Below are 24,779 nucleotides of genomic sequence, written 5' to 3'. Positions count from 1 at the left end.
TGACTCGGCACTGATGGCATAAGTGCAAAGTAGTTTGTCCAAAAAGATAGAAATGTGTGATGTCACTGATTCCCGTCCGGAGACTATTGGTCTACACGGAGGGTTTACACGTTTTTTGTGAATTTTAGGTAATAGGTAAAGCATAGGAGTAATGGGAAAATCCACAATCAGATATTTTTGATGGTATCATCTATCAGACCATCCGTATAACCATTTGTAACCAATCTCATGATACGGGATACATTTTCTTTCTTGGGATCTCTAGATAACAATTTGCATACTAGAGCATCATGTAACTGCCTATCTGCTTTCTGCACATATTGAAGCCTGTCCATAGCTCCACCCTTATCCGCTGGTTTTATGATTAAGCGGTGGACAAGCTCCTTAAAGGGGTACTCCCACCCTAGACATCTTATCCCCTATCCAAAGGATAGGGGATAAGATGTCTGATCTTGGGGGTCCCGCCGCTAGGGACCCCCGCAGTATTGCATGCGGCACCCACCGGTTTTTTGTCCGGAAGCGCTGGAGGGTCTGAGTCGCGACTACGGGAATGGAAGTCCGTGATGTCAGGACTCCACCCCATTGTGACGTCACACCAATGTGACGTCACACCACACATCAATGCAAGTCTATGGGAGGGGATGTGAAGGCCCTCACAGACCCTCCAGCCCTTCCGGACAAAAAACAGATGGGTGCCGCATGCAATACTGCGGGAGTCCCCAGCGGCGGGACCTCTGAGATCAGACATCTTATCCTCTATCCTTTGGATAGGGGATAAGATGTCTAGGGTGGGAGTACCCCTTTAAGTGCCTCCAATTCCTCATGAGTCATGTTGGGGTGCTTAAGGCGTTTTTCTTTTTTCATGAGCTCTCTGAGGTCACATCTTACACCGTCCTCAAATGTGCTTATAGCGTGTGATTCCACTGGAGGTTGAAAATCACTTGGTAAGCTCAAATTAAATTCCTTCAGTGTCATCATAGAAGGAGCCAAAATATCAGCCCCTGCCCTGACGCCACTAGCACTGGCACCCTTAGTGGGCTGTGTAGAGAACCACAATTTTAATTTCAGTTTACAAACAAATTGTAACACATCAAGTTCTAGCTCGAACCAATCAACATATGTGCTTGGACAAAAACTTAAAGCGTACCCGTCAGATCCAACGATTTATATATATATATATATATATATATATATATATATATATATATATATATATCACTCAGTGTCTAATCCTGACCATGTACTTCAAATTTTTATGTGTCTAGCACCTTTATTTATTTTTTTATTACACTTCTAATTTTGCTCTCAAAGGGAGGGGGCGTGGCCTCACTGTGCAGGTCTCCGCCCCCTCCCTCATTATGCTGTCTGCTCACATCTCCCCTAGCATTAGCAAAACTACAACTCCCAGCTTGTCCTCACTGACAGTAGTGGGACACAAGCTGACAGTGGGAGGATTTTTCCTCTAGTTGTGAGCCCTGCGCTCACAGCTGTCAATCAAGGAAGTGTGTCCATGACATAGGTGATGACGCATGGACACAGCAGGACTAGTATGTGTCCAAGAAGGTGCGGGTGCGGGGGCTGGGGCTGGGGCGGGGGGGGGGGCTAGGCAGTTGTTTGACTGGCTTTTTCATTATGAAATACTGAAAATGTTCTAATCCAAGCAATTGCAAAACCTATTGGTTTTGCATGCTTTATAACATATCAAACGTTTTTGTACCTGACTGTGCCCATTTAAGCCCTTATATAAAACAGGCATTTGTGGTTCAGTTAGAGAAAAGGATGAGATATTTATCACTGTTTGTGTAGTTATGTTCTCTTTTTCCCTCATTTGTTGCGGTCATTGGCATATCTCCTGGGAGATGTCTGTGTTTTGTTCTGATATCTTGTTTTTATGCCCGAGGCTGTGTTTCCGGCCTCCCCGCCGGTGTCACTGTAGGAAAGTCCCTGAACTCCTAATGCTCGTGGTTATGCTTATAATGTAAATGTATGTCCTGGTGCATAAAGTACCAGCTCACCAGGACGTACATTTACGTCCTGCATCCTTAAGGGGTTAAGGACAAAATAGTCAACACGTAAATTTCTGAACAACCTAAAACACAACAAAAGTACCTTACTGAAAAAAACAAGGGCTCCTTCCCATGCCACAGTTGCGTGAACTGCAACTATATGGTGAAGGGCTCAATGTTTTTACATGCTCAGACAAAGCATATGTATGACATCAGATTTTATCTTAACTAGAACTCAGATTTTGTGGTGTACTTAAAGGGGTACTCCGGTGGAAAAACATTTTTTTTTCTTTTTTAAATCAACTGGTGCCAGAAAGTTAAACATATTTGTAAATTACTTCTATTAAAAAAAGCCTTATCCTTCCTGTATTTATTAGCTGCTGAATACTACAGAGGAAATTCTTTTCTTTTTGGAATGCTCTCTGATGACATCACGAACACACTGCTCTCTGCTGACGTTATAATAATAATAATAAGTCTTTATTTATTGTTGTTCTTAGTGGGATTTGAACCCAAGGCCCCAGCACTGCAAGGCAGCAGTGCTAACCACTAAGCCCCCATGCTGCCCTTAGCATACATCTGCTATGCACGGTTGCTAAAATGGACAGAGATGTCAGCAGAGAGCACTGTGGTCGTGATGTCATCAGTGTTCCAAAAAGAAAGGAATTTCCTCTGTAGCATTCAGCAGCTAATAAGTACTGGAAGGATTACGATTTTTTAATAGAAGTAATTTACAAATATGTTTAACTTTCTGTCACCAGTTGATTTAAAAAAGAAAAAAAAAATGTTTTTCCACCGGAGTACCCCTTTAATGTGGTGTCCATTCATGAAGCTGTTTGTTTGACCTGAAGACTCGTCTCAACCAACATCACTACACCATTCGTTAAAAAAAAAAGACTGGATCTTCCAGTTGCAAAACACTTTACGGAAGCCAATCACAAGGAGAGAGATGTCAAGTTTATGATCTTGGACCACATTCCACCATTCAAGAGGCGGCGATCGTGTCACACTTTAAAAAAATGTGAACTAAAATGGATTTTTAGATTGGGTACCATGAGGCCTCATGGTCTCAATGCCGAATTCAAGACTACATCTAAAATGTATACAAGGTAGTTCCTCCAGTGTAGCCCCTTACCAGTTGTTGTATGTAACTCTTGGTCTGCTTGTATTATTGACCCAACTAATATTACATTTTCTCTGTTTAATTTCAGATAATATGGACTCTGCGCTTTGTAAGCCACCAACAGAGCAGCTGTGATGTCCTGTACAGTGAATGGAGCATTGTTTTCTGTTACATATCTTTCTACTGTGGAAGTTGTGGTACTATATAATTCACATATGCCGCCCGGCTTTAATCATGCCAGTTTGGTCTAAATTGCTCAGTGGGTTCAGATCACTTTGAACTGTCCGTATAGGAGGTGATTGGATCAGAGGTGGCAATGCCTGTCTTTTGACAGATGTTGGTTCGCCTAGTTTCCCACATACATGTGATCACCAGAAACCTGAGTGACAGTTCTTCATTGAGCCATGCCAGCTCCGTCTGCAGCAAACCGCTAAAGCGAGCACGGGACATTGCATACACATTCTATACCTGTCTTTGAAGTATGGGCTATTTTCCCACAACAAAGATGGGGTGGGTTCCACACTACTCATGCGCCTCCTAACTCACTCCTATTGGTTACAAGGCAGCAGAGAAACATGCGCGGGATTGGCGGACTCTTTGCAGCTGCGCACTTGCCAACAACACACGCTCCGTACAGTGACACACATGCAAACAGCTAGCTCTGTTGGGTAAGTGCGTTTATGTACAGTATGTATACATGGAATGTTTTCAATCATATCGGCACCTGTGGATCACTATCACTGAGGAATACACCATCACTATGAATAAAGCACTGGAATCACCATACATGAATAAGGAGTATTGATCACTGCAGCAATGACTTACTGTCTATGTAAACATGTTTTACTATGTTTTGATGTACACTTTTGTAATTAGCACTGTATATTAATAATGTGATTATGCAATTATGTGAGCACATTTATGGCTGCACCTCCGGTCAGTCAGTTGAGCTTGAAAATGGTGACGAGAGTTCATGGAAACGTTGCTTCTGTAACACTGGAATGATGCAATACATTTTCACTATTTTTGCCTCAAGTTCTGTGTGCTGCTGATGTCTGGCATTGATAATCAATTGTGGGCAACTCACCAATAGTGTTGGGCGCGAATATTCGCATTTCGAATTTCTATCGCGAATATCGCAAATTATTGCTAATATATTCGCTATATATTTGAAATTGCGAATATTTGCTTTTTTCCGCATATGGGAATATTCGCATGTTCCCTCTTTTCACTTGTGGACCAATTAGAATGATGCAAATACACTTGTCAGAGGTTATCAACAACATCCCTAGCAACCAATAGTAAAGTTGCCCACCCCCTCACTGATTTCTTTCTCGAATACACTAATATGCAAATATTCACATATGCGAATATAACGAATACGTGAAATTCGCAAATATAGGACCAATATTTGTCTATATCTTCGCGAAATATCACAAATTCGAATATGGGCAATGCCGCTCATCACTACTCACTAAGGCTCCTAACCAGCATTTACCATTTACACCTTCACTTTTTCAGTTGTGCTGCTCTCCTGGAATCCTTTTTTTTTTTTTTTTTTAGATAGATATGAAATAAATAGATAGATAGATATGAGATAGATTGATATGAGATAAATAGATAGATAGATAGATATGAGATAGATTGATATGAGATAAATAGATAGATAGATATGAGATAGATAGATATGAGATAGATAGATATGAGATAGATAGATAGATAGATAGATAGATAGATAGATATGAGATAGATAGATATGAGATAGATAGATATATAGATAGATATCAGATAGACAGATAGATATGAGATAGATAGAGAATTAAAATGGATTTATCTGTTGAACTCAATGAAGCCGGCCGGCTTGAATGTTGAGTTCAAAATCACCCATAAAATCTGTAATCTATGATGTCACCTTAAAGCAGAGGTTTTGCCCTTGTCCACCTGTGCAACCCTGGTGTATGTTTATGGTACAAGTTTATTTATACTATTTTCTATTTTCACAGGAAGGAACGGGGGATCGGCGAATATGAATCCGTGATGTCAAACCAGGGACACATCTGTATCAACCTTGCACGCTCTGCTAATCTCGGGAACAACATCTGCCTAGTGGGAATTGGTTACAGACCCCAGCTACATGATGTACAGCCAATCACAAACGTGGGATTGTGGATGCCAAGATGTCACCAACACTGAAGAGCGAACTGGAATATTGCCACCCGTTGGGAACACCTACTGGGTGACATAGGACCGAGATAGCCACTGTGGAACGGGTCACCGCTCTAAGGGCAGACGCTCCTGCAAGTTTGGTGTATCTCCACCCCCACGATGTGCTGGAATAACCAGTAGATGGCATTGTACACACGGGAATCTCGAGACATAGCTGTATGGGTCTGCCCGATCCCAAGATGGCGCATCTGAGAGGCCTCAGCGAGATGCGCATGCGCAAGATCCCGATGTCACTTAGCATGAAGAGCGTGTCATTTCCGGCGCTGGACCGGAAGTGGCATACGGTCGGCAGTGCTGTATGCCCGGTGGTGTCCCTGGATACACGTCCAAGAGACATACAAGCCGATGACCCCCCCCTCCCCCTGTGACGTAGAGGTACACAACTAAATCACTGTCACCTGTGTTTTATACACAATATGGACTTATGGACTATAACTAGTGTGTTATTGGTTTTTACACATATATCGTTCACATTGCACAGACCTCAGAAAGGATTGTTTTGTTTTGTTATTGGTCTGGAATATGTGATCCTATGATTTTTCACGTTTATGTCTATTAAGTATTCTTAATTGTATCACTAATTGTTCACCACATGAATACTATTTATATCACGCACCCTGTACAACTCATTGCTTGACAAAGGCCATGGGAGACGGCTGAAACGTTGCGTTTGTGATGCTTTGGTGAATAAAAGGGACCCTACTTCACACATCTTTGAGTGCTGCTGTTTTCACTGTAGATAGATAGATAGATAAAAACCAATGGTGGAAGCAGCACAGCTTTTTCAGTAAGTAGAGGCAGTGGGTGCTCGTTGGTAATAACCTAATCCCAGTCGCAGATCAGGTATAGACATCCAAATCCCAAACACATTGTTCCAACAGCACTCCAGATGAATTAAAGCAAGCAGTGTTTATTGACCCATGGTCAGCAGTGGATGCGACGTTTCAGCGGCATCTCGCCGCCTTTCTCAAGCAATGCTTGAGAATGGAAGACTTTAAAAGTACATCTATGCCTACTAATCAATCTTTTACTCCCATTGTAGAGAATCAAGCTTTTAGGACAGAGCAACTCTTCAGGAGAGCAAAATAAAAACCAGAGGTCAACAAACAGCGAAATCAACTCTACCACCTCAACAACCACAGTGAAGGCACAAGATCAAAAGAAAGTGGTAAATATCTCTTCTGTTTCATTATCCAGTGAACAACTAGATCTGTTATCCCATGGACTGAATTTTTGCCCACTGAACAATCCTGATTGGTTCCAGATAGAACTGGATCTAGCACAATTTCTTAGACGTATTAAGCTTAAAATTTGTTTCCACTCTAAGGGAGAATCTGGCTCTACTCAGATACAGCCAGATTCTCTACCATTTAAAGCATACCTGTCATAGTGCAAAAAAAAAGAAAAAAATTTAAAAAAAAAGAAAAAAAAAAGTTTATGTTACTCAGGACCCAATCCTGATTATGTGCATATAATTTTTATGTGTCTCGGACCTATATATCCAGAGATATAAGCATTTATCTGCCAGTGAGTTACTTTTTCATTGAGCAGGCTGGAGGGGGCGTGTCAGTGTGTCTCCCTCACAGGAGCAAGCCTGTACAGTCAGCCAATCAGTACTCTTTAGTCTGTAACCCTTTCCTCTCTGGTTTTATGCTGTGTCATGTGTCAGAGGAAGACACTTGGAGCTTGCCTGCAGTAATCAGAAGACATTATGGTGAATTCATAACAGGATAAAATTTATAAATATAACAATAGAGCTTTATAAAATTAGTGCAATGATTTTTTTAGATAAAAGTACAGCATTTTTATGAATACATGTTCTATCTGTTTTATCTTCTCCTAGTAAAGCTGGATGCTAATGTTTGCTGAAGCTGCAATGTTTGTAAATAACTGTGTTAGAGCAGTGTTGCCTCCAGCTGTTGTAAATTACAGCTCCCAGCATGTCCACACATTCTTTATCTGTAGTTTTGCATACACAATAGAAATCTCCTATACTGGATACCGGTATGCTTTACGGCCGGTATCCAGTATGCTGTAAAATCTAGACTAGTCTGTCAGGCTAAAAGACAGGCGACCACTAGTGGTGGCTATTTTGAGCTTGAATTTCAGGTAAAAATAAAAAAAAATTTCAACTGGTGTATATTGTGAAATGTCATATTATAATGAGTCCTGCAATATATTAAAAGTTTTTAACCATGACCGCGCCTCTTTAAGGCTTCTGACTATTCATTGAGAAACCCAAGTACTTTTCAGCCTCCCGTTTTTTCCAGTGCTGTGGACACTTTCCACAACCTGGTCAAGCGTGACCTTGACAAGATTCGTAGCAACCCACCCACTATACGTCACAACCTCACGCAGGCACAAAATCTAGCATTGCAGGGACTGATCCATGACCACAACATTATTGTCAAACCCGCTGACAAAGGCGGGTGGTCATGGATCTGTCCAAGTATATCACAGAAATTATGCAGCAATTACAAGATACATCCACTTACAAAATACTCAAACAAGACCCACGATCTGTAATTGCATGAAAGATCACCCAAGTCACACAGGAGGCCTTTACCTCCGGTCTTATAGATGAACAATTGCTACAATTTCTCAATGTGCCACATCCCAAAACACCACTACTATACATTCTCCCAAAAATACACAAGACTTTGCTGGACCCTCCCGGAAGATCGATAGTCTCCGGGAGGGATTCAGCAACAAGCCATATTTCTATATTCCTAGATCAAGTATTGAGAACTTTTGCGACCTCTGCAAAATCGTATATACGGGACACTACAGATTTTTTTTTACCCAATTACAACAAGTCTCCATTCAAGAAAAAGTCATACTTGCAACTCTGGATATATGTAGCCTGTATACATCCATACCACACCAAGGGGGCATAGAAGCAGTCCAGAATGTTATTTCACCACATTTTTCTGCAGAAAAAAACACTCTCCTTATCCATCTGTTGACTCTTATACTGGAAAACAATTACTTCTCATTTAATGACCAGATATATGCCCAAATCGCTGGGACCGCGATGGGCACAAATGTGGCGACCACGTATGCAAACATATACATGGGCGCCATTGAGGAGACATCCATCTATGTATCGCCCCACTTTGACCAAGTGTTGATGTGGTGGCGGTACATAGATGATATCTTTCTCATCTGGAAAGGCACTATACCAGAATTATATCACTTTCATACTTTCCTTAATTCCATTAACCCATCCATTCAATTCACATTGGATTATTCTGTAGAATCAGTAAACTTTTTAGATACCACAGTCTCCATCATTGACAACAAGATCCATACAGATCTATACACTAAAAGCACTGATTGCAATTCTGTTCTCCAATATAATAGTCATCACCCTAGACACATAATGCGTTCCCTGCCAGCTAGCCAGATGATGCGGGCCCGACGTATAGTCAGCAGGGAACCCAATGTGTTACCAGCTTTAGACAATATGGCCAAAAACTTTAATAGCAGGGGATACCCTGCCCATCTTGTTGAGAACAGTAAGAAAACTGTTCTCGACATGGACAGGGAAACTCTTTTACAACCGAAGATACTACCCAAAACCACCACACGCATACCTTTCGTGTCCACATAAAATAATGGCACATAATAAAAAACAGCTACCCTGAAAAAGATGAATTCCAGTCACAACCCCTTATGTCATTCCGAAGACCCCCCCTCGCTCCGCAACAAACTTGTCAAAGCAGACATCTCTTCCCATATGTCCAACAAACAATCTTTTCTGACTGTTCAGTCCAAGGGATCCTATCCATGCAGGAATTGCATAAACTGCGCCCACATGATTAAAGGGCCTACATTCAGACATCCAGGGACAGGAAAAGTATACGACATAAAATATTACTTAATTTGCAACATGGATCACGTTACATATGTACTGAGTTGTCCTTGTAATCTAATTTATGTTGGGGAAACCACGTTGATGTTCAAAAATCGCATTAATCAACACCATTGTCCAATTAGGAAAAAACGTCCGGATTTGCCGGTTTCCAAGCATTTCTTGGAGGCCAGCCATACCGAACGTGATTTTAAATTTACCCTTTTGGACCACCCCCCCCCCCTGAAATATGGGGGAGATCGTACTAGCATTTTAAAAAAAGCGAAATACGCTGGATACACACCCTAATCTCACTCCGCCCACATGGGCTCAATGCAGAATTTACTGTTACCCCGGGTATCCTAAATGTATCTGGCTAAGTCTCTGTTAGCATCTGTTACGCGTGATATTAATAACTAGTGATATAAATTGAAACATCTTGCAAGCCAATTTTAATTTATTTTGTTTTTATTTATCTTTTAGAATCACATGTTTGAGGAGGCGACATACAACTGGGGGAAGAAAAGACAGAAAACAGTAAAATGTACACATATGCATATATCTTTTTCATGCAAGACAGCTACTGGCTGGAGGATCTGGGAGACGCTATCCTGGTATGGACATGGTCTCCGGTATTTTCCAGGGCTCTGTTCCAATCGGGAGTGGGACTGTCTGTGTGCTGTACAGTCCCAAGCGCGGACCGAATTTGCCCTGCAGTGCTGCTACAAAAAGGCAAAGTTAATGCCATTCACACAACCTGCCAGTTAACAAGATGGCGTCCTATGCCAGCGAATAACATCTACGCATGCGCACGGACGCCCAGAGAGCCATCTCTATGGCGATCGTGATGCTCGCTCAGGATTGGCCCAGTTTTCTAGTGCGTCACAGACGGGCAGACGCACTGACGCACAGAACGCCGTGCACGCCGGGGAACAAACAGCGGCATCACACGCCATTACAGTAACCAGTCCTTCCCGCAAAGATTACACGTATGTTCCGCAATCATCTTTTTGATGTAATATATGGCACTTTAAATCGGGGCATTTCACTAATTTATGCACTTTATATACACAGACTGCCCTGATATATGTTTTTTTGTATATGTCTATGACACTTATGCACCTTGAAATGTAATGAATTTTGTTAATATTGTTAATTACTTTTATGTAATTAACTATTTACACTACTGTAGAACTATGAGCTTGAGAAAGGCTGCAAGTGGGCAGCCGAAACGTCGCTATGCTGCCAGGCTAATAAATCCACCACTTTTTTGCACCTTACTTTGGAGTGCTGCGGATTACTTTCTTATTTGCTAGATAGATAAATAGATGTGGCTTTTATCTTCTAAAAAGCTGCCATTCAAATTAAAGATGAATAATATCAAATAACACATGAAACAGTCTGAATGTTTCCTAAGATACCTTAACTAGATCCTACTTGGGTGGTTAGATGAGGTAAGTGCAGGTAAGTCGCTGTACACTTTAGTAATAAAAGCTATGTGTAGCTTGAAGCTAAAAAGATATTGGGGAACAGCAGCCTGACTATAAAAAAAAACAGCAAAAGCCGATAGGGTTGTTCATGATCAGAAGAACATTGCTTCTTCATTGCAAAAACAGCACCACGCCTGTCCTCAGGTTGTGAGCAGAATTGCAGCATAAACCCTTTGACTTCAATAGAGTGAAACTGAAAGACCAGTGTACACATTGTGGGTTGAAATACATAAAAGGTAATAAAGGTAAAAAAAAATAATAAAATCCATTGCAAACAAAAGAAAATACAGTTTAGAAAAACCCAATTAAAATCTACACGGAGGTCAGAGATGAGGAAATTAGAGAGTCCGGGTTCACTCCCACAGCTCGGTAATTGCTCTTATTATTTACAACCTGCTTTAGGTAAATTGTAGGCATTTTTTTAGTACATAAAGGTCACATCGAGCACAGATGACAAGTACATTGCAGGAACATTCATGTTACATTTTCTGAAGCACTGACTATGAAAATGCTGCACAATATATAGAATATTCTTATTGAAATTTATGAAAAATTACCATTTCCTCCCACAACTTGGCTGCCATAGAAATATCTGACAGATTATAGTAGGGTTATAGTATTGCGGTTTATTATATCAGCACTAAAGGGAGAAATGTATTTAATAGAATAATCTGGCTGTTTTATTTTTAGATATCTTAGATATTTTTGTACTTATAGTTTTTATTTTTATTTCTTGGTAAGACAAGCCTTCCTGTAAAGATATCAGCTGATCACCGCAGAAGGTGATCACAAGAGAAGGCTTCCGCTGACCATAGCATTCAAATATATAGCTTAGGGGGTATTACAGTGTGCTTAAAAAATATTATTTTGCTGGTGCTTATTTTTTATATTTCTTTTTAAGAAAACAATAATAATAATAATAATGGAATTATCATTATTATGAATATTATTATTATTAATAACACTAATAATAATAATAATAAGTTCCCAAGTATATAGTGCTTCATTTTTTGCTGTATAAGGGCAAGGACTCCTGTAGAAAAGGCAAGTCCCTGCTCCCTTGATAGTTTCCATGGCTCCCAACTCTAGGGCGCCATAAAAGGACTTAATAAACAGGAGGCACACACTTTAAGCCTTCTGCTTGAGTTCTTTCCCCCCTTTCGACTTCTGTTTGAGTTTTTGCTCTTCTACAGCAAGCATCGACGCTGACAGGAGCTCGGACCTACTTTCGTGGCGATAGGCCAGAGCAGGGCAGAGACATCCCTGTGATCAGTGATCAGCCAGGTACTGCTCCGATCTATCGTCAAGCAGCGGAGGACTTAAAGGAGCCAAGTAGGAGCTGCAGCGAGACCTGCAGAGACAGGAACAGATCTAGAGAAGGGTACAAAACAGTTCGGCTGCACTCAAGGTTCCCAAATACAAAATAAACCATTGTTTGCTGTGTAAGGGCAAGGACTCCTGTTGAAATGACAAGAGTCCCTGTTCCCTTCGTAGTTTACATGAAAACTCTAGGGCACCATAGAAACTACTTAATGAGCAAGAGGCATATGCTGTAAGCCTCCTGCTTGAGTTCTTGTTCCTCTTGCCTACTGCTTGAGTTCTTGCTCCTCTACAACAAGCAGTTTTGAGTTACGCATCACTGCTTGCTGTAGAGGAGCAAGAACTCAAAATGACAAGAGAACCTACTTTCAAGGCAATAGGTCTGAGCAGGACCTGCCGGCTCAATCAATCACTAGCTGAGACACCCCCATGGCCGGTGATCGGCTGGGTCCAGCTTCGATGTATTGTGAAGAAAGAAGGCCGAAGGACCAGCAGCAGAGGACTGGAAGGAGCCAAATAGGAGCTGCATTGGGACCTATGGGAGATTTGATCATATGGAGGCACAGATGTAAAGAAGTACAAAAAAAAATTCTGCTACATTAAAAGTTCCCAAATGCATAGTGCATTATTATTTGCTGTATTTGTTGTGAATATACTCAATAGTCCACACCCCGGTAAGCCCAGACTGGTGTCTTCACAGCACCATCTCAGCAAAACTCAAATAAGTCGCAAAAAATTTGAATTTACTCATCACTAAGGCAGGGATGGACTGATAACTCTCAGGCCGTATAGACCAAATAAAGCATGAAACATGTTTTCCTAGGTAAGATAATTTTCCATGACCAATAATAACAGAATACAAGGAGGAAATATATACCACCACACAATAACTGCATAATACCACCATATTGTACTGAATAAAACCACTATACACAGACCAGTATTCCCCCATACAGTACCCATATAGTGGTAAATATCAGTTGTATACAGGATCTGCAGACTATATAAGTGATTTTATATAGGTCCTTAAAGAGGTATATAGCTGCAGCTGTACACAGGGTCTGTATACCATATAAGTGATTATATACAGGACTATATAGAGGTAGATACCAGCTGTACACAGAATCTGTATACCATACAAATGATTATATAGAGGTAGATACTAGCTGTACACAGTATCTGTATACCATATAAGTTATTACAGTTACATCTAAGAACTCACAATTAGTCTCAGGCAGGTGGCGTCCTTTTTTTTTTTCTTTTCTGTCCAGATCAGACCACCATGTGGAATTCTTCCAGCCAAAACTCATCTCTTAACATATGCAGGATCAACAAATTAGACTCTGAATTTTTTCAGTAATCTCCCATATTCTACACAATCTTTCCGTTTATAGGTCCCCAAAATGTAATAAGGCCCTCCTTGGTGTCCTGCACAGTAAAAGGGCAGGTAGGTAGGTAGGTAGCTAACTAGGTAATTAGTTAGTCATGTATGTAGGTAGCTAGCTAGCCAGGTAGGTAGGTAGCCAGGCATGTAGGTATGTAGATACCCAGGTAGTTATGTAGCCAAGTATGTAATTAGGTAGTTAGGTAGCCAGGTATGTGGGTATTCAGGTAGCTAGCTATGTAGTTAGGTAGCCAGGCATTTAGATAGGAAGGTAGCTATTTAGGTAGCCAGATATTGTGGTTAGGTAGCTAAATATGTAGGTAGATAGGTAGCCAGGTATGTAGGTAGGTGGTTAGGTAGCAAGGTATAAAGTTAGGCAGCCAGGTATTTAGGTAGATAGCCAGGTATGAAGGTAGGAAGTTGGTAACCAGGTATGTAGGCCAGGTATGCAGGTGGTTAGGTAGCCAGGTATGTAGGCCAGGTATGTAGGTAGTTAGATATGTAGGCCAGGTAGGTATATAGCTAGGAAGCCTGGTATGTAGGTAGGTAGACAAACCCCCCATTCCTTACTCCCTTTGTGCCAGGAAAAGAAAAGTAGTAGTATTGTAGTAGACATGATAGAATTACTCCTGGAAGCAGTAGGCTGGGTGTTAAAGTGGGGTCCCTTAATGTGGGATCTGTACTTGCAAGCTGTGTTGGGACTCGATCATCATCTGACCCTCGGGATTCCCCGTTAAGCCCCCAACTAGAATAACTCAAAGTTCTTTCATAACCTTGTGCTGAATCTCCAGACAAAATAGTGTGTAAAAGAAAACCCAGCACAGTTTTAATTTCTTCAAGGGCACTGTATGAAATATCAAATAAAAGCTGCGCCGCGACCCGTTGTTATGGGCAACAGTCAGTTTCTAATTTTGACAGTTTGTATCCATGTCCCCACTGTGTTTGTCTATGTGCGGACACACAGTGATTGTTATGTAAATTAATTAAGTGTCCAGATATCATGGTGTCATATTGTGCAGAATGGGTTTCATGAGAAATTGATTCCTTAAAGGGGTACTCCGCTGCCTCAGCATTCGGAACATTTTGTCAGGGGTCGTGATATCATGGCCAGCCAATTGTGACATCACGCCACGACTCCTCAATGCAAATCTATGGAAGGGGGCGTGCACAGAAATCATGGGGGGTCCCAGTTGCAGGACCCCCGCAATCAGACATCTTATCCTACAGGTCGCAACATCATATACTCTTCAACACGGCTATATGCCAACTTCTTTTCTTATACTTTTGCAGCAATTTTGTCTTGTGAAAGTCCAATGTGGACCGAAACGTCATAATTTCTGGGATTGCAAATAAAGTTACCTTGATTCAATTAAAAAGTGGTGTGCTAAGTTTTATTTACATGTTGTAAAGGATTGGGATTCTTATTCCAGCACCTACAAATATTTAGAGAGTGATGTATCTCTATACAAAGCTGTGATCTCCAGTAATCCATGCACATTGCTGGAGGTTTACTTAGAAAACAGTAGTTGCAGAAGGACACTTGTAAATTTCTCTTCTTTAGATGGAATTATCTCCCTCTCTGAGGCAGATACGTAGATGAGAGATGTCCCCACAGTGTGGACTTGAAGTACAATTCTGGGAGTTGTAGCACTTTACACATGCCGCGAGGACTCCACCATGCATGTCCCAGGCAGAATGCTTATAAGGCTGGTATACCCTTTTTTACCCTAGAGAAAGAACCAGAATGAGGACAAACTAAACTCACACTTAACTTTTATCTACTCTTCACCTCCTTGTCCTTCCCTGGTCAAGCCAGGACTATAAAAATACTGTCCCGCTTGTCTTTTTATCTGTTTTCAGTTGGAACAGCACAAGACGTATTGCATCTTATAGTATTATTTCAATTAAACAATTAAAATGCAGATCAGAATTTAAAAATTAAAAGTTTTAATTTTTTTTTGCTAAATTGCATGTCCTCTATAGAAGCAGATAATAGAAGCTGCCCACTATATGCAAGTGCTCCGGAACCACTATACCATTATATCCAAGTGCTCTGGAACCACTATACAATTATATCCAAGTGCTCTGGAACCACTATACCATTATATTCAAGTGCTCTGGAACCACTATACCATTATATTCAAGTGTTCTGGAACCACTATACCATTATATCCAAGTGCTCTGGAATCACTATACCATTAAATTCAAGTGCTCTGGAACTACTATACCATTATATTCAAGCTCTCTGGAACCACTATACCATTATATTCAAGTGCTCTGGAACAACTATACCATTATATCCAAGTGCTCTGGAACCACTATACCATTATATTCAAGTGCTCTGGAACCACTATACCATTATATTCAAGTGCTCTGGAACCACTATACCATTATATTCAAGTGCTCTGGAACCACTATTACCATTATATTCAAGTGCTCTGGAACCAAGCGAAAACAGATGTGGTTACAAAATGCTAATATTTTCCAAAATCATAAGGAATTTTTATTCAGGTTAGATGGAAATGAGTGAAAAACATAAAGGAAAGACATAACCTCCTCCCACTGGATCCACTTCTGGCTTTGGTTAAAAAACTGCATCACAAACTGCATGTGTATTTGCAGCCTAACAACTGTCTTTAAAATTCTTCCCTGAGTGAGTAGATCTCTCTTACCTGCAGAATTTGGATGAACTAACAATATATTCCATTGCATTATCAAAGATGGATCCATTTATCACTTTCATGATGATCCCTAAAGACAGATTTAATTTTTAAGAATGATTGATAGAAGTCGCCTTATTATCATTTTAATGCAGTCTGGGAGTCGCTGCTCCTCATAGGATTTTCGCATTTTGAGTGATAACATTTGTTGTACTTTATCACCATCTAGTGGGCAATGAAGGAATTGTTGTCTAACTGAGAAATTTGAGCTACAAACTTAGTAGCATGTTAAAGGCACCCGGGGCAAGGCAAGTAATTTGCGCCCCCTAACCCGTGGAATTTAGCACTCGAGTCTCTTCCACTAGATTAGTTAAAGAAACCCTTACCCCTAAGCACATGTATTGTTTGTTATGAAAATACTGATGTAGTTAAAGTAAAATGCATCTAAATACAAGTTTATTTTCAAACACTTCATTGAGTGCGAACATTACACATTCTCCACATTGTCAGCAGGTCTATGAATACAAATCTACAAATGTAGTAACCTAACATAGGCCGCGCTATTATATGTCGTCTCACAACCATCGTAAACCACAAAAAATATCAAGAACAAAAACTAAACATCAAAATGGAACCAAACCCTGGAGATGATCACATGACTTTGGGTATTATAAGTAAGCGGCAAATGTCAGGGGGGCATTATATGTGCATTATATGGGCACATGACAGGGGCCCCTGTCATGTGCCCCACATATATTGCCCCCTGACATGTGCCCCTCACATATAATGCCCCCCTGTCATGTGCCCTCACATATAATATAATGCCCCCCTGACATGTGACCCTGACTTATAATGTCCCTTGTCCTGTGCCCCTCACATATAATGCCCCATGTCCTCTGCCCCTCACATATAATGCAGCGCTGACATGTGCCCCTCACATATAATGCCCCCTGAGGGGGCAGGACAGGGGGCATTATATGTGAAGGGCACATGTCAGGGGGGGCATTATATGTGAGGGGCACAGGACATGGGGTATTATATATGAGGGGCACGGGGGGGGGGGGGGGTCCTGTCATGTGCCCCCACATATAATGCCCCCCTGACATGTGCCCCTTACTCATCATTTGCCCCTCTCACTTATAATTTGCTCCCCCCTCCCCTTTCTCACGCCCGTCACCTTACTCCTACGCTGCGGCTGCTCCATTCCTGCACTCAGTGAGAGCCGCGGGGACGTGATCTACGGGCGCCAGCGCGATGATGTGATGTCATCGCGCCGGCCTGCCATGATTGGCTCTCACTGACTGCAGGAATGGAGCAGCCGCGGCGTGTGATAGCAAGGTGACGGGCGTGAGAAAGGGGTGGTGGAGCGGGACAGCCGACAGCTCCCGCTCCACCATGCGATAGTTCAGGAAGAGGGGCAACAATCTTGGGGGGGGGAGAGCAATTGCCCTGTTGCCCCCCCCCCCCCCACCACTGGATCTGCCACTGCCTCCATAGTGGGCGGCGACCCGGCGGCTCGGATCGGATTCGCACAGCCAGCACTGCAGAGAGAGTGAGCCAGGCAGGGGCAGAGAGCTGCAAGTGCGAGCCCCCCCCCCAGATGTTGCACCCCCCTGCACCCCCCACACTACGCCGCTGTATCCGGGAATAAAAAAAAAAGATAATTTCTTTCAGGTCTTTCTCCAGGTTGGGTGTGGTTCTGCAGCTCAGTTCCATTGTGGTGAATGGTGCCAAGTTGTAGTACTACACCCAAAGTGGAGACAGAAAGGGGGCGGTCTTTGAAAGAAAATAGGTCAGTTTTTCGATTCCTAGACAACCCCTTTAAGTGATCATGTGATTGTCACTTTGTGTACACTGGTGATGTCATTATGGGCATATTGCTGATGTCATTATTAGCTATGACTATGGGAGTATTATTGATGTCATTATATGGTCACTGATGTATTTATTATTTTGGGGCGCACTGAGACTGAGTGATAGGAACATTGGTGATGTCAAAGTCATTTTAAGGACATTTGTGATGTCCTCACAATGACTGTGGCTTTCACTGTTTTATGCCCTTAAGGGAGATAGGTGCCGCCCCCTGTAGGCAGTTGTTGCCAGTAGGAAGATAGGTGCACTTAGTGGGTAGTTGCCTCCCAGTAGGAAGATAGGAGCCATCCAGTAGGAAGATAGTTGCCGCCCTGGAGACAGATCGTTATCCCCAGAGTAGAAAGGTGCCCTAGGATGTAGATTGTTGCCCCTACTGGAGGTAGATAGGTGCCCCTCAGTTTAGATAGGGACTCCTTAGGATGCTACAGTAGATGGGTCCCCCAGCAAAAAAGCAAAAAAAAAAAACTTCATACTCACCTTTTCTCTGCTCCATTGCTGGCAGGGTCTGCTCCTCCACCCACCCTGTCCACTCTGCTGTATTGTAGCACATGCAAGATGAGTGACTTCACTGTTCAAACGACAGCCAGCAGTTGTAGTGCCCTTGGTGGATGCCTATCATGCCTACCCCTTGTCCTGGCCCTGCCCCTTATCACACTATGTCATTCTCTGTTTTACCCTATCACCCTATGTTTCCCCCTGTTAACCTCTGTTAAAGGGGTATTCCGCCCCTAGAAATATTATCCCCTGTCTAAAGGATAGGGGATAAGATGTCTGATCTAGTGTTGCTCACGAATATTCGCAATTCCAATTTTAATTGCGAAAATCGCATATTCGTGAATTCGCAAATATTGTGAATATAGCACTATATATTCAAAATTGGGAATATTCACTTTTTTCCCTGCATATGCGCATATTCCTTCTTTTCACTTGTGCGCCAATTAGAATGATGCAAATACACTTGTCAGAGGTTATCAACAACATCCCTAGCAACCAATAGTAAAGTTGCCCACCCCCTCACTGTTTTCTTCCTCGAATACGTGAATATTCACATTTGCGATTATTCGTATATGCGAATATTCACATATGCGAATATAATGAAACTGCAAAATTCGCGAATATAGGACGAATATTCGTCTATATATTCGCGAAATATCGCAAATTCGAATATGGGCAATGCCACTCATCACTAGTCTGATCGTGTGGGTCCCGCTGCTGGGGACCCCCACGATTCCCCTGCTGCACCCAGCGTTCATTTAGAATGTCGGGTACAGCGCCGGAGGCTTGTGATATCACGGCCCCTCAATGCAAGTCTATGGGAGTGGCCGTGATGTCACGAGCCTCCGCCCCACATCGCCAGTCATTCGGCACCGAGCGAGGTTTGCTCTGTGCACCAGATGTCTAGGGTGCCCCTTTAAGCCCTATCACCCTATGTGCCCAGGTGTTATATAGCATATTGGTGTCCAGTATTGTCCCCTGTCATGACCTATAGATTGGCAGTACATATAAATTCCTTCTAACCCAGAGCTGAGAACACAAGTACGTATCATGTCCTCTATTTGTGTGTTTTAAGGAGCAGTCACTCACCAGTCTCCAGCCTGGTGCAGCAGATAAGGGCAAACCAGCAAGTCCAACAAGTCCAACTCCACTTCACATAATTTATTGAGAGGCTCCCAAACCCTTCAGGAAATGATAGCTGGGTTTGGTTCTACTGGGGACTCTGTGGTACAGGTATCTCGTACACTGTGCTCGGTTACTCTTGTCCATGCTGCGGCCCAGAGTTGTGGAGTCTCCAAGCATGCAACACGTTATATGACAATGTTCCGATTTGCTGGGCTCTGCATCTTCAAATATAAAAGTTGTAAGTAAGAGGTTGGGTGCGTGAGTAGGGTTGCCACCTGGATGGTATTTTAGCCATCCCTACAGTGATCATGGTGGGGGCAACATCATGTCTAGGGGAAACTAGGCACTGCCCATCCCCTGCCCAATACCATCTCTACAGTGAAGTATGGTGGGGGCAGCATCATGTCAGGAGGAAACCAGGCACTGCCCATCACCTGCCCAATACATTCCTACAGTGAAGCATGGTGGGGGCAGCATCATGTATGGAGGAAACCAGGCACTGCCCATCACCTGCCCAATACCATCCCTACAGTGAAGCATAGTGGGATCTTTTGCTTTGTCTTTCTGTGCTTTGGAGTGGGTGTGTCCTCACTCTGCATGACTTAACCTCTTTCCTGAGTCTGCTGTGCTGGGACGCTTCATCCAATCCCTGCTGGCTGCTCTGTAACCCCCCTTCTCCCTGTTTTCATGCTGGAGTTTGATAGGACAGGAATGAGCACAGAGGAGCGCTAGTTCCACCCTCACTTTCTGGACTTTGTCCCTGCCTGTGCTTCAGATGGGACAAAAATGATGCTGCAGCTGAACAGGATTATGTTCTGGATAGTATGGAGACCCCTAGTGGTCTTTTTTATAAGCCATGATTTCTATAAAAAGGATATACATTTGTTTATGAAGTATATTAAAAAGGTTAATGTTAAAGTTTTTGAATCTGACAGTGCCCATTTAAGTTGGGTTCCCTTAGGTTGTGCGTTGTTGTAATGTGCTATTAGATCAAGGTGCAGGAACAAGTTAACACTGTCAATGTCAGGAAAATGGTGAAGTCTTTATCGGTACACTATGGTGTTGTGGCTGTTACTATGGGAACCCTGTCCTAAATCATTATAGGACAATCGGCAATGTTGTGACATTGGTGATATCATTATAGTATGCCTTCTCTGGTTATCATTTTGTCGACACAGAGATGTCAAGATGGGCACTGTGGCTGTAACTATGGCGGAACAGTTGATGATTGTACGGCTTTGGTAATGCCATTATGTCTACACAGTTTTCCTTATGGGCATTGTAGCTGACATTGTGGGGACACTGTGATTATCATTAATTGGGGACATTATTGAAGGGCGCTGTGACTGTCATTTTGGTTTTATGGTTTATATGTCACTGAAGATGTCACAATGGATAAACAGTAGCTGGTAGGTATTATAGTTAAATTGGTGATGTTATTATTCGGGAGACTGTGGCAATATTCCTTTAAAAAGTTTAACATTATCATTGTAGAATTGTCTGTTAGGTTCCTTATTGGTGTGTCCAGAGATTGGGGTAAAATTACAAAAAAACTAAAAAATTCCTTTTAACTATGTAGCACGGTAATTTGCAGCTTCTGGGCCCCAATGCAAAATCTGTACAAGGACTCTCCACCTGTTATGTGTCATTTATTATAAAGGTTACTTCTTATGGGGTAAAGGGTCATTTGAGCTGCACCAGATAGCACCACTGCTCCCCCGGTAAGTTTACTCCATCAATTAGACAGTTTTGAGTATGCACCTAGGGTGGCATTTAGGGTAAGTCTAAATGTGTTATTAAAAGGGGTCCTCCACTGCTCAGCATTTGGAACAAACTGTTCCGAATGCTGGAGCCAGCGCCATTAGCTCGTGATGTCATAGTCCCTCATGACGTCATGCCCCGCCCCCTCAATGCGGGTCTATAGGAGGGGGCATGACAGCTGTCATGCCCCCTCCCATAGACTTGCATTGAGGGGGTCGGAGCATGACATCATGAGCTATCGGCTCTGGCTCCAGCGTTTGGAACAGTTTGTTCCAAATGCTGAGCAGTGGAAAACCCCTTTAAGACAAATGCAGCTAATGAACAGTTATTTCAACTCATCCTGCGATATATTATATAGGTGCGTGGGAAGCATCCTAGAGGGAAGCATATTACTTGGGGGGGCCGATGCAGTTGCTGAAATGGTGAATGATAAACTGATCCTTATGGTACTGCAATTCTCAGCTGCAAGCTACAGATTTGTAATATAAGTGACATGCTAGCCACAACTGCACTAGGCCTGGCCGGGAGCCTACTTGGGTCCTAGTTTGGACCTGAAAAGCCCTTGTACAACTTGTCACAGACAAATAATAGTCTATTTCTTCTCTCCCTCCTGCAGTCAAACTGGCAACTGCTCTGAAGAGCTCCCTGAGTGACATTGGACTGACTTCCTTTCTTTAGAGAGGTTAGACTAGAGTAAGCTCCACCTTCCTTCTAGAAAGTTACTACAATGTGTTGTGTGTGTTAACCCTTTTCACAACCATACAACTGCCTGGATACCAAGTCATAAATCACAGTATAATAATGTTACAGCGTTAAACAGTGCAAATGGTACAAAGGCACATGCAACATCTAATTATGGGTTTTGTAGTGGAGCCTCTGGGGCACTACAATGGGAACCAGAATTGGGGGGTAGTCCTCTAATTTGTAGCTGTTTTGTGACATGGAATACTAGTACAGTACTAATTGGGAAGATTGTAATTTTATATGCTTTATGTGTTACACTGTACTGTTCCTTTAATGTATTTGGTCAGGTTTCCTATCAACAAAACTAAGCACCAACTCGGGAGGGGAGGAATAACCTCTTAGCCCTCCTTCTCTTTAGTTAGGAGTTGTCATTTGAGCTCAGGCAGTGGTGAGAAGTGTAGTCTGTCAGTCATCCAGAGCAGTTAGTCTGTGAGGATAATGCAGGACTAGGACCTCACATCCTGGGCAGGCAATACTGCAGCTTTTGTGGAAGATCAGCACTCTGTAGATGGGAATTGCACATAAGGAACTGTCTGTATTGGAATTGCCAATTAAGCATTTGCATGCTTTGTGCGTGAAACTTTAGAAAGAAAGTAAGAATTGGACAATCTTTAAATCCCTGTTGTAGCTCAGAAAGCTTAAAGGGGTAATACCATGTCATAAAATAATTTATAAATTGCTTGGGCTGTTGAAAAAACAGTCTTCTACCTGCTTCCGAAATGAAAGGTCTGCTCTCTCTCTGTTTCCGAGAATGGGAAACTGCCTCAGCCAGTGAATAGTTCCGTGAGCAGGTCCTGATCCCACTCTGAAATAGGAAGAATAGAGAAGCATTGAGGGACCAAAGAGGAGCGACAGCACAAGCTGCAGGGAACAGAGGTAGGTAAGTTTCATATATTTTTTTTCAACAGCTTCCATCTTATCTGGCATCTTTAATTATGCCAAGTAAAGAAAACAGAGTTATCTGTTCAATGTGATCCAACTCCTGGCTATCATTTGCACTTTATAATCAAGGGAACCCACCTTACACCAGCCAGAAGACACTACACAGGGAGTGACAAGGGAAACTACTACTATCTACATCTTTAGTGCAACTACCTCATCATGATGTCAGCCCAAATAGTGGGGGAAGGCTAGAGAAAATACTCTAGAGTCATCATGACCAGACCATATTAGGGGATTACCACCTCCATCATTCCAGCCTGACTATTCAACCCTTTAACTATCCCAGACCACCACAAATGATTTATTCAATCCCTTTACCATAATATACCAAGCACACAGAGATAACTTAAAGCTCTGAGACCCCAATGCAAAGTCTGTATTAGTGCACCCAACTACTACAATACTGGTGCTTTTACTGTATGTAGTAGAGAAGAAAATTGTGGTGGTAAGCCACATGGTGTGCCAGGAAACCTGCTGAATGCAGTCCTTTTGTTGTAGTTCCTAGAAGGCTCAAGCATTAGCAGTGTCTGTAGAAAATGCTGACAGTGTGTTACAGAGCAGAGCCCACCTGAAAGAGTGATGCCTTAGTGTCTTCCAAATGAGAAGAGCTACGGAAAATAAACTAGGGGTCCTTTGTAGAAGTTGGGTAACAAGATTTGACATGCTAAGCACATGGAGCTGATTTATTGTCAGGCAGAACCAAGGCTGGTGCTGGACTCTTTTGCGCCCTAGGCAAGACCAGCTTTTTGCATCCCCCAACCACCTCACCCTCCTTCCCCCTGGATTACAGTGCAGGCCGGAGCAGGTCTGATGGGGGTCTTTTGCCCCACTCTCTGGGGCACAATAATTTGAAGTAACAGCAGGACAGGAGAAAAAGTGGCCCACCAGGAATTATTGCAGTAGAAGCCCATAAGCTGCATGCTATTATGGCTGCAGAATCTGGGGAAGCCAACCGGCTGTGCCTTAGACAGCTGCCTAGTTTGTCTAGCACTAGGCATGCCACAAGCTGCCAAATAGCTAAACAGGACACATACTACCATATGCATACCTCACAACTTTTAATGAAAGGAATGAAAGGAAAGAGGGATACTATAGGCAGAGCTAACCACATCCCTTGCCATGCCCAATCCTCAACCAAACAACTCAGTCCCATCCAACAGCCGCCTTTAAATAATATAAGCAAATCATTGATAATACCAGGAAAACATAACACTGAACTGTGTAATGACTGGGACAGCATTTATACTAGACTGTGGAAAGACCAGAGGCATCGATTTGAATACACCAGACTGCAGACTGGATTAACACTAGATTGTGGGCTGACTAGGGGTTTAGAGCAAACACTATTATTATCACCATCCTAGTCCGAGGGGAGAATTTGGTTTAGATGCACAGTGTAGAATTAGCCTTAAGACTGAGCCCATGTCCCTGCTGGCACCACCAGCTAAGCAGTGGAAGTTAACCTAGTTAAACTTACCATACTGTAGATAGTTATCAAGAAACCTCAACCTGAGAGCACATGGGGTTGTCTCAAGGACTGCAGCAAAGTAGCTACTCCTGGTGAATCTTTCAGTCCTTCCTAAGGGAATAAAGCTACCTGTCTGACTCTGTCGGTAAAGGATAGGTGTCTGATTAAAGAGGGGTTTGACCACTGCGAGACCCTCAGGATCACCTGTACAAGGCCTGGCAACTCACCCATCCTTGGAGTACTCCAGCCTCCAATAAGTGGCACATCGTTTATGCTGGTCTTTGAACATGGGTGGGATGCTGAGCCCCGT

This window comes from Hyla sarda, chromosome 8 (assembly GCF_029499605.1).
Source record: "Hyla sarda isolate aHylSar1 chromosome 8, aHylSar1.hap1, whole genome shotgun sequence".
Classification (NCBI taxonomy): Eukaryota; Metazoa; Chordata; class Amphibia; order Anura; family Hylidae; genus Hyla; species Hyla sarda.
The sequence above is the reverse complement of the archived record's forward strand: the minus strand, read 5'-3'. Positions refer to the sequence as shown.